This window comes from Ambystoma mexicanum, chromosome 3q (genome assembly GCF_040938575.1).
Source record: "Ambystoma mexicanum isolate Mex_15411 chromosome 3q, UKY_AmexF1_1, whole genome shotgun sequence".
Lineage (NCBI taxonomy): Eukaryota > Metazoa > Chordata > Amphibia > Caudata > Ambystomatidae > Ambystoma > Ambystoma mexicanum.
In genome coordinates, this window is record NC_090926.1 from 680,879,182 (window position 1) to 680,891,266 (window position 12,085).

Consider the following 12,085-nt stretch of genomic DNA (forward strand, 5'->3'; position numbering starts at 1 on the left):
CAGGCCCCCACCCATGTCCAACTCATGTCTCCCACCACCCCCAGCCACCAGGGTCACCCTCCACCAGGGCCCCACTCATGTCTCCCACCACCCCCAGCCCCCAGCACTGTGGGGCACCTGCCAGTAGGCCCCCACCCATGTCCAACTCATGTCTCCCACCACCCCCACCCCCCAGCCACCAGGGTCACCCTCCACCAGGGCCCCACTCATGTCTCCCACCACCCCCACCTCCCAGCACTGTGGGGCACCTGCCAGCAGGCCCCCACCCATGTCCAATCCATGCCCCCCTGCACCTGGGTCCCAACATTCCCCAATCATGTCCGTAATGCCCATCCTCCCCTGCCAAAAGGCCCAACCAACTATCACACCCACCCACATATCAAAGGCAATTACATGTTACACCCCCAATGTAAATAATGCAATTTAACACATGTCTGTCACACACAATGGCTGCAAGTGAATGACAAAACACCCAACATGACATGCCTGAAAGCAATGAGATGATACGACACATTGAAGATTAAAAAAATAATATGTATTGAACAGCAAATAAGAAAAAACACAAAGCAAATCAAACAAAACAAGATGAATGTCCAAGAAAAAATTATGAAAAATTAAAATAAGCCAATTAAGAAGATCATCCTGGGTCCATGAGCCCTACCAAATTAAACCTAACTGACTACTAACTAAAAAGGGAACTATATACAAAAAAGTGGTGCATTGTCCAATCGCAACCAAAAAAAAATCAAAAAAACAAAGGAAACCTAACCCTAACTATACAACTATATACAAAGGCAGCGGGCTATTCGGACGGCTCACTGGTTGTTGTTATGGGCCAGGGCATCATCGAACTCCTGGTCAATGGCTTGGAGGCGGGCATGTTCCCTGGCCCCGAGGTCCCGCAGGGATAACGCAGTGTCAAGCTCAAACTCCCTGCGAAGACCCTCGAGGCACTCAGCCCGCCTCAGCGCCCTCCGCATGGAGTCCTCCGCCCTGACCATCGTGAGCCGTTCCTCCTCTGCCCGCTGCCGCTCCGCACCTATCCGCTGGCACAACCTCTCCCACACGGAAGCCACTCCCATTCCAGGGTTCTCCTGCCCTCCGGCCGATGCCTGCACCCCTGATGTTGATGGCCCCGAGCCATGATGCCTCCCACGTTGAGCCTGCTGCTGCCTCCGACGCAACTGCCTGTGCCAGCACGACGGCATCCAGGCTGATGGAAACCACCGACGCCGTCGTGCACGTGCCCTGCCCGATGATGCCGTCACATCCTCCATCTGCTGGGGTCCAGTTGCTCTGGTGTCCACCCCTGCTGGATCTCTGACTCCCGACTGTGGCAGGGATGGGATCCCCACCGAGCTGGCTGCATTGGTCGGGGCAGGTCCACAGGGGGCCCTGGTGGCATCTGGGCTGGAAGACGGCAAGGAGAACGACTGGTGGATAGCCTGCACAGAGGAGGAGAGGGCCGCCACATTGGCCAACACATGCAGGAAACCCCCGAACATGGCCGATCCCAATTGGGCCACGTCGGCACGGTGCACTTCGTGATGACGTGCGTGCTCCTCCCGGGAAGCACGCATGGCATCACGAATCACAGCCGTGCGCAACGCGACCCCAATCAGGACCTTCTCCGCACGGCCAGGGGTTCCCACGTCCGCAGGTGGAGGGGAGTCAGGTGACATGGACATCCCCTCTACCTGCGGACAGGCCTGGGACGGGGCATCCCTGCTGGTGCATGGTGGTGCACTCACAGGGTCAGGGACAGCGACATGCACAGGCCCCTCCACGGTGACCTGTGCTGCCTCCTGCCCCTGGCCCTGGACTGCACCACTTGCACCAGCAGGGATGCCCCCACCAGGCCCCATGTGTGCCCCAGTGGCGGCCTCCTCCTCCTCTGTGCAAACCACCAACCTGGATGGCTCCTCACCGTCTCCCACCGTAGCAGGCCCCTGTGGGGGCTCACCCACCCCTTCTGCTGCAGCCGTGGGGGCATCCCCGCCGCCTTGCTCCACAGCGCCGTCTCCGCCCTCTTCTTCACTAGCCGCTGCGTAGAGGGAGACAAAGAACACAAGCATCAGGGCACTGTACAATGGTCCCCTAGACAGGAAGCAATAGCAGATGAGCACCACTGTCAAAGTACACTTCCATCATGTCCCTCCACAACACATGGGTCAGTCCAGGCAAAACACACACAGTAACAGGCATGGTGCATGCCATGGACATTTCCATGCATGTCCAATGGACTCTTGAAACATTCAATGATATGTAACTCACATGCATCATGCCTCATGCCCATCACATGCACACACTTCACCTCAGTCACATCCATCTGGCCCCAAACACACCAAACACAGCGGATACAAGGGTAATTTTGCTGCTTTACTGAATCTCTGCATTGTCACACACATGTGTCATGCATCCATGGCATGCACAAGTCACAGACACGCAGGTCAGGCACACAGACATGGCTACCATATATGTACCTGGCATCAGCACCCATCCCTCACCCCCACCCATGTTCAGGTACAGAGACTGGCATGCTCTCATGTTCATAATCTGATTAGGGCTCCCCATGCGGCATTTCAACACATGCAACAACCATGTGCATCACACATCACTGGTCGCACATGCATTACCATGATGTCCCTGCACACATACATGCATAAATGGCCTATGGCACACATACAGGCAAGTATCATAGAACCAGCACACCGCAACATGCCCTGTCTCACACAGTAATGCATGGACACTTACCGCTCAACTCCAGACGGGCCTCCCTCTCAAGGATCTGGGCGTGGAGCGCTGGGCGTACGCGTTCCAGGACCCTCATCTGGATGGTACTCATGCGGCCCCGGCCCCCCTCCACGAGGCGCCGGGCCTTCACAAGGGTCCTGGACCTCAAGTCCTCCCAGCGCTTCTTGATCTTCAGGACGTCGCGGGTTGCCACCCCCTCCGCGTTGATGGCAACCACACAGTCGGCCCAGATCCTCTGCCGTCCTTCCTTGCTGGCGCGGGATGATCCAAAGAGGGCATCATACTGCCCCAGGACATGCTCCACCAGGACACCAACTTCGGTGACAGTGAAGCTGGTGCCCCTCTGCCCCTCTGGCCTGGGGTTGCCACTGGTGCCAGATGTGGAAGTGCCCGACATGGCAACCCCAGAGGCAGGTGTGGGTGGGCAACTGGGTCCTGGGGCTGGGCTGTGGAGCGATGTAATACCAGTCGGGAGTCTTCAGTTCCAGCAGGGGTGGACACAGCAACTGGACCCCTGCAGATGGCTGATGTGCAGGCACCAAATGGCAGGGCACGGTGGCAGCAGGCAGGCAGGCAGGCAGGCAGCAGCAGATGGCACGTGGGAGGCTGCTCGGGGCACTGGGGGGCAGTAACTCGGCCTTCTGGGCAGGAGCGTGGGCTTCCGTGTGTTTTCGCGTGGCCAGCTTGATACGGAGTGATTTGGCACGTGAAAATCCTGCACGTCAGCGTGAAATCCGAGGAAAGGCCCTTAGCGCGTAAGCGCGTCAGCACGCATACGCGATTCTATTGGACCAGAGTCCCTCAGCGCGTAAGCGCGTCTGTGACGTGACCCGCACGGGTGTTCCCCACTCAGCACGTGATGACGGGGCACACGTGGAGATACTGCACGTCAGAGTGTCATCGCGTGTAATTGGACAAAAGTGCGCGTACACGCGATTGGCCTATGTACGTGTATTTAATGGGTGCGCGGCCACTTAAACACGCAAGTACGTCAGCAAACCTGTATCACGTGGTGCATGTGAATTTCCGCACGCTATTGGACTGGGAACTGGATTCCAGGGGTGCGCGGGTCACACGCTGTATCCCATGGTGCGTGTGAATTTCCACACGCTATTGGACTGGGAACTGGATTCCAGGGCTGCGCGGGTCACACGCTGTATCCCGTGGTGCGTGTGAATTTCCACACGCTATTGGACTGGGAACTGGATTCCAGGGCTGCGCGGGTCACACGCTGTATCCCGTGGTGCGTGTGAATTTCCACACGCTATTGGACTGGGAACTGGATTCCAGGGGTGCGCGGGTCACACGCTGTATCCTGTGGTGCGTGTGAATTTCCACACGCTATTGGACTGGGAACAGGATTCCAGGGGTGCGCGGGTCACACGCTCGCCTAGAACACGCGCTAAGCATAAATTGCGGACTTTAACAATAACAAGCTCAGACGCCAGGATGAACATACCGTTCCTAGCAGCAGTGGCAGTGGGCTACCAAAGGAGGAGGAGGAGGATAGTCAGGGCCAGAATATTCACACCCAGAACCAGCCTTTTCGGGATGCCTGATGACCAGGTGTATGGGAGGTACAGGTTTCCACCACACATCATACTGGACCTGGTGAGTGAGTGGGAGGATGACCTCACATCACCCACCCTGTGCTCCCAAGCACTCAGCCCCCTGGAGAAGGTCCTCAATGTACTGCACTTCTTAGCCACTGGATCATTTCAGCGGACAAGTGCCATAGTGGGTGGGGTGTCACAGGCCACCCAGTCACGCTGCCTACACCAGGTCTTGAACATCATGACTGCACGCCCATCAGTCCGCAGGCACATATACCTGCCCAGAACACCTGCAGAAAGGCATGCTGCCGCCCTGGATTTTTACGCAGTGGCACGATTCCCCAAAGTGCTAGGTGCCATCGACTGCACCCATGTGGCTCTACGTCCCCCCAGGGCATCTGAGCACATCTATAGGAACCGCAAGCACTGGCATTCCATCAACGTGCAGGTAGCATGTAATGCCAAGGGAATCATCACCTCAGTATATGCCAACTATCCCGGCTCCACCCACGACAGCTTCATTTACCGAATGTCCACCCTAAGCCGGGACCTAGAAGCTGGGCGGCATGGCGATACATGGCTGCTTGGTGAGTATGTATGCCACTGCACATGCATGCATGTTGGATACTGAGCAAGGTCACAACCTCACCAATGATACCAATCCCCACCTCCACAGGGGACAGTGCCTACCCTCTCAGCCCCCACATGATGACGCCAATTCGGAACCCCACCACGCCACCCCAGGTAAGATTTAACACAGCCCACATTACAACCAGGGGCATAGTGGAGCGCACATTCGGAGTGCTGAAGTCACGCTTTCGCTCCCTTGACCGTTCTGGCGGGCAGCTGTTATACGCTCCCCCAGTAGTGTGCAGGATCATAGTGGCAGCATGTGTCCTGCACAACGTTGCAACACGCCGGGGCCTGGCCGTGGACATGGTGGTGGCCCCACATCCCCAACCACATGCACAGCCGCTGCGCATGGGAGGGGAAAGGGCACGGGGGGAGGCAGCCCGTACACAGCTAGTGGCTAATTACTTCACATAGAAATCACACCCCTGTGGAGTGCACACTGCCCTGGCACATTCCATCTGACAATCAATGATGACTCAACCTGACACTGATCCTGAATGTGTGGAGAATGAACCGGGAATTCCATGTCAGCCTGAGATTGTTCACCTGGAAGTGTCACAATGTGTGCATCCCTACCCACACAGACACCACCAATGCAGTTTTGTGAAGTTACACATTGAAGCAGCTAAAATGAATACCCACTTGCAAAATGCAACAAGAGGACAGTGCCATGTCAGCCAACCCAACCCCAGCACTGCCACACGACACACCGTGCCATGTCATGCTAATTGCAGGTAAACAAAGTAATCCCCACAACATGACATCACTCTCACTATGTACAGTGGCACTATTAGAAACCTGCAACACCTGAAATGCTCACAGCAATGCCGGACCAACAACATACTTGAGCACGTAGTACCATTAACATGACATCAAAAATTTTACATATTAGTAGTCTCACCACCTGGAAATGCCTGCACTCCCACCACTACCAACTGTGCAGTGTTGGCGCCATGTAGAGTTGTAGGTGCACTGCTGCCAACATGGTCCCCATCGCCAGACTAGAGGTCCTTGTGTGGACTTGAGGAAGGGACCTGCAAATTGGGAGGTAGACACAGAAGAAGAGTTACACATCAATGCAACATGCAGTGTACAACACAACAGCAATATGCACTATGAATGTATACACAGTATTGACTACAGACTGGCCACACAGCTCATGGGAGTCCAACGTCACTGTGTAATTCACTGTCACTTGGGCACACCCTTTGCAAGCCCATGGAAACGGGAAGCAGGAGGGGTGTGTGTGACTCAAACCCAAGCATCTGAACCAAATACATTACAAGCCTGCATGTGCCCAGCCACAATGCAGCGTATGCCCACAGGAACCACGGAAGCCAACAGATCGGAGCCAACAGATCGGAGCCAACAGATCGGAGCCAACAGATCGGAGCCAACAGATCGGAGCCAACAGATCGTCCCAAAAAAATTGGGAATAAAAGAAATCAAAATAAAAATAAAAATAAGAAACAATCAAAAATGGCCATTGATGGGCCCGGGGGGGTTGGGGAGGCCACCCAGGAGGTCCGAGGACAGGATGCACACCAGAACCCACCTGCGTGGATCCTGGGAAGATAAAACACCTCCATGGGCTCATGGCCCACACGGCTACCCTATTGTGGGAGTGTCACTGCTGTCGCTATTATCACCCTGTGCAGCTGCATCCGGAGGTGGTTGCACTATGGGAGGCAGCCCACGCAAGGCCCTAGTCTGCTCCTCCATGGCTGCAAGCATGCGGGTGTGGTAGGTCTGGTTCTGGAGGATGAGTGTGCGGAGGTCCCCATGCAACAACTCACGGGATGCCCGGACCTCCGCCCTCGTTGCCTGCATCTCAGCTGAGAGCGTACGGGTGAGACGCTCCAGCTGCTGTTCTGTCCTTTGGTGTGTTGAAGCCTCAAGCTCAACAAGAGTCGTCCTGAGGTGTAGGAGCTCCTGCCTCAGGGCTTCCCTGTGGCCCTGGGACTCAATGGAGATGGCCTCCTGCAGAGTCGCCAGTGCCGCCCGCCTGTCCCTGTTGGACCCCAACATGTCCTCCCTGTGTGACTGGCAGATGGAGTCGGTTGCCTGCTCTAGTCGCTCCATCAGCCTTTCTGGGGGGACAATGGAAGTGGCCACCCTATCCATGGCCTGAGCCATCATCTCGGATGATGCAGCCTGTTGGGTAGCCATACCGTAAATGGATTGCTCCCATGCGGTATTGCCGGGTGGCGTACGGCCACCACGTCGGCGGGCACCACACCTGTCTGGGGCAAGGCGAACTGCGCCTTGCTGTGCCGGCACTGCCTGAGGCTGCAGGACTGCATTCCCCCTCTGATCTGCTGGCCCAGGAACAGGATCAGATGTCGCGGAGTGTGACCCTGCATCCGTAACCACCGAAGGCGTAGCTGCCAACACTGACATCCCCATGGAGGGTACTGACCCTGGTGCAGGTGGGTGAGACAGAACAGAATCCCTCCCTGGAACACTCACCAGCGACGGCACGTAGGTCTCATCCGAATCAACACCTGAGTACAGCTCGGGGGAGGTGCAGCCAGAGACACCCCTTGAGAGCACGACCTGCAGCACTTGTGGGTTCTCCCCCACCACCACACCACGTCCCTCACTGGTGGTTGGTCGGCCCTGGGACACCTCCTGGGTCTGCACCATCTCCACAACCCCAGCAGTATCAGGTGCGTCTTCCCCTGCAAAGACATGAAAACAAAGTAATGGAAACAGGCATTAGCACCATGGCACACATTGAGGGCTGAGAAGCAAGAGAACCAGTACTTGATTGACACATGTCCCACATGACTAAAACCCTCCCATGCATGCACCCTCACTGCGTATGAAGTGCAGGCAAATGGCACACACTGATGACACCAAGATGGAAGATGAACAAATTTTCTGCATGCTGCCTGGCAGTGGCATCACACATTGGCCTGTGATTGGCAGGTGAAACACACATGCCATCACACAGATGGCATGTACCATTGCTATTGAGTGAAGATGGAGAGGAGGGCAGCACCTATTCATTCAGTCCAGTTCCCGCATGTAATAGCTTTTCTGATTCTAACAGGTCAGATTTTTCACCTGGAGCTGCCAGTCTGAAATGGTCAAATAGCACAGGGACATGTGTGTACAAATGATATCCAGGTAACAAAGTCACTCCACTTTACCATACCCATGTCAGACATGTGACTAGTGGACAGCGACATGCCTAGTGAAAGTGGTGGAATGCAAACAAACTGACTGAATGAACAGTGAAAAATAAGCAAATATGTTGTGTCAAGGTGACACTTCAAGGGCAACTGGCGTGCTAGATGTCTACTGTTGGCAGAAGGGATACTGCTATGGCCAAATGCAGCTGCGCAGGAAGTATTGCATGAAGCACATGGCTGACCCATATGACTGAGGCGCACACACTCTCACCTGGCACCCAAACAGAAGCCCTCACACACACACCATGCACATGTATGACACACACATGCATGTGCACTCACCGGACAATGCCTCGTAATCAGCCAGATCTCCCACGCCTTGGATCTGTTCCTCCGTGACGTAGGTCCCAGCGACTGACTCATGTGGAGTGAGTTCCATGTCTACTACTGGAGACCCACCTCCAGTCACTAGAGTTGCGGCATGACTTGAGGCCAGCTTACTCTTTGCCCTGCACTTTAGGTCATTCCAGCGCTTATAGCAATCATTGGCTGTGCGCCTCACGATTCCAAGGGCACTTACGATGTCCGCAACGGTCTGCCAGTGTGCCTGGCGTTGTGCAGGTGTGGTCTTGGATCCTGCAACAATGACCATCTCGTTGTCATGTCCGGACACATACTCGACAAGTGCATTCAGTTCGTCATCCGTGAAGCTGGGCTTCCTGGACGGGCCGGACTGTGTAGCCGTATCTGGGGCATCAGCCTGTGCCGGACGAGCACTCTTCCTCTTCCGCTTGGAAGGTGGTGGTGATCCTGAGTGTCCTGCGCCGCTCTGGACACTAGGGGCAGGAGCCCTGGTGGACTCTGTATCAGGAGTGTGGGATTGCACACTCAGCATGGGAGTTGGTGCAGGCATTGGCTCTAGTGTGATGGTGTCAGGGGGAATGTCAGCAGCATGGACTAGGACCGACACTGTCCTGGCTGGGTGTGTGAGGGCTGGGGTGGATGGAGCCGCAGCTGCCCCTGCAGCCACTCCGCCCTGCCTCCTTGGTGCAGCAGATGACCTTGCTGCCCCAGATCCACGTGGCATGATGGCATCAACGTGCACCAGCGCACGTGTCATAGCCCTGCTGACCTGGAAGTCAGGCATGGAGTCAGCCAGGTCTGGTGCCACAATGGGCTGGTCCAACAAGGGCTGAGCATGGATGGTGTCAGCCACTTCAGCCTCAACGGGAGGGGGGGAGGGGGGGAGGGGGGGGGATGATGGGTGCCCTTGACTGGTCCTCCACACATGGGGGGACAGGCTCACCCTGCAAGTTACGACCACATCCCCTACCGGATCCACCACGGCCACCACTTGTGGCTCTTCCACCTTTGCCACCCTTACGGAATCCTCGCCTCCCAGCCATGGCACTGATATTAATGTGCATATGGGAGTGGCTGTAGACAATTGTCCTGGGCAATTGGGGGTCAAAGGGGTTGGGTACCAGATGGTAATTGTACCCTAGTGCTCTAGCACGGCTGATTGTAACCCCTGGGGAAAGATGACGGGTCACGCAACGCACAGGAGGCCCAAAAAAGGGAGATGACGTGCACGCAACCCCTCCTAGACCACGTGTGCAGAAAGAAAAACCTGCACTACGCTGTGGCACCCAGTAACAAAAGAATGAACGTATGCGTGTCACACGCAGCCTAGAATGACCTCTGAAGGGGTAGGCTACACACGGGGCAAGCACAGAAGTTGGATACGTGCGTGACTCACCGTCTGCCAGGTAAAAGAGCGTGAAGAATGAGCGCGTTTGGCTGGCTAAACCCCCGCCAAAAGAAGATGTGTACGCTGTCTGAGAAGACTGGACAACAGTAGAAGGGGACACTGTTTGAGGGAACAGGCCCAGGTAAACCAGTAAAAGAGAAAAAAGAGAAAAAGCTGTCAGAGGTAACAGGGAATACGAACTGGAAACGCCGTGAAGTAAATCGCGTGTGAAACGACAAGAAGTACAGATTTCACCCACTCGCTCTCCACGAAAAGCACGTACAAGGAAATGGTGTTCTACATGTACCTTATATACAGGCCCACACGTACAGCGTCGCTTATGCGGCGTGTACGTTCACCAATCACACGCTTTGTCACTCCTGCGTGTAGATCCATTTTCACCAATCACACGCTTTGTCACTTCTGCGTGTAGATCCATTTTCACCATTCACATGCTTTGTCACTTCTGCGTGTAGATCCATTTTCACCAATCACACGCTTTGTCACTTCTACGTGTACATCCATTTTCACCAATCACACGCTTTGACACTGGGACGTGTCACGCAACAATTTCCTGCACGTGCAGGTGACTATAGGCGCGCATATGCTGTTGACGGGTTTACGCGCTAAGGGCCTTTGCTGACGTGTGGGATTTCACTACCTATCAGGCTGTCCACGTGTTCACACACGAGAGACCACGCTCCTGGGCAGGAGGCGAAATTACTGCCCCCCAGAGCCCTGAGCACGCTCCCACCTGCCATCTGCTGCTGCCTGACTGCCTGCTGGCCACGTGCCCCACAGTGCTGGTGGGTGGGGGTGTTGGGAGACATGGGTGGGGGCCTGGTGGAGGGTGCCCCTGCACTGGTGGGGGTGGTGGGAGACATGGGTGGGGGCTTGGTGGAGAGTGCCCCTGGTGGCGGGGGGGGTGGGGGTGGTGGGAGACATGGGTGGGGGCCTGGTGGAGGCTGCCCCTGGTGGCGGGAGGGTGGGGGTGGTGGGAGACATGAGTGGGGGCCTGGTGGAGGCTGCCCCTGCACTGCTGGGGGGTGGGGGTGCAGGGGGACATGAGCAGGTGTGCAGGGTAGTCCCCTGTTTTGTAGGCTGCCTGCAGGGGCCGTGGAGGGTGTACAGGGAACACCTGTGAGGACCCACCCAGCCTAATCGCGTGTGATGATTCCCACGCACCCCTGGAATACACGTACCCTGGCCAATCGCGTGTTAAACTTCCCGCGTACCCCTGTAATACACGTACCCTGGCTAATCGCGTGTTAAACTTCCCGCGTACCCCTGTAATACACTTACCCTGGCTAATCGCGTGTTAAACTTCCCGCGTACCCCTGTAATACACTTACCCTGGCTAATCGCGTGTTAAACTTCCCGCGTACCCCTGTAATACACGTACCCTGGCCAATCGCGTGTTGAACTTCCCGCGTACCCCTGTAATACACGTACCCTGGCCAATCGCGTGTTAAACTTCCCGCGTACCCCTGTAATACACTTACCCTGGCTAATCGCGTGTTAAACTTCCCGCGTACCCCTGTAATACACGTACCCTGGCCAATCGCGTGTTGAACTTCCCGCGTACCCCTGTAATACACGTACCTTAAACTTCCCGCGTACCCCTGTAATACACTTACCCTGGCTAATCGCGTGTTAAACTTCCCGCGTACCCCTGTAATACACGTACCCTGGCCAATCGCGTGTTGAACTTCCCGCGTACCCCTGTAATACACGTACCCTAGCCAATCGCGTGTTAAACTTCCCGCGTACCCCTGTAATACACGTACCCTGGCCAATCGCGTGTATAACTTCACGCGTACCCCTGTAATACACGTACCCTGGCCAATCGCGTGTTAAACTTCCCGCGTACCCCTGTAATACACGTACCCTGGCCAATCGCGTGTTAAACTTCCCGCGTACCCCTGTAATACACGTACCCTGGCCAATCGCGTGTTAAACTTCCCGCGTACCCCTGTAATACACTTACCCTGGCTAATCGCGTGTTAAACTTCCCGCGTACCCCTGTAATACACGTACCCTGGCCAATCGCGTGTTAAACTTCCCGCGTACCCCTGTTATACACGTACCCTGGCTAATCGCGTGTATGACTTCACGTGTACCCCTGATATGCACGTTACCCGCTTTGCGTTCCTTGTTTGGCTGCCCTGTAAACTGGTCCAGGGTTAGCGCAGCCCTTTGCGATGATTTAGCGATTTTGATGGCTTTTCCTTGCGCGAGGGCGTTCTTGGGGGCGTTAC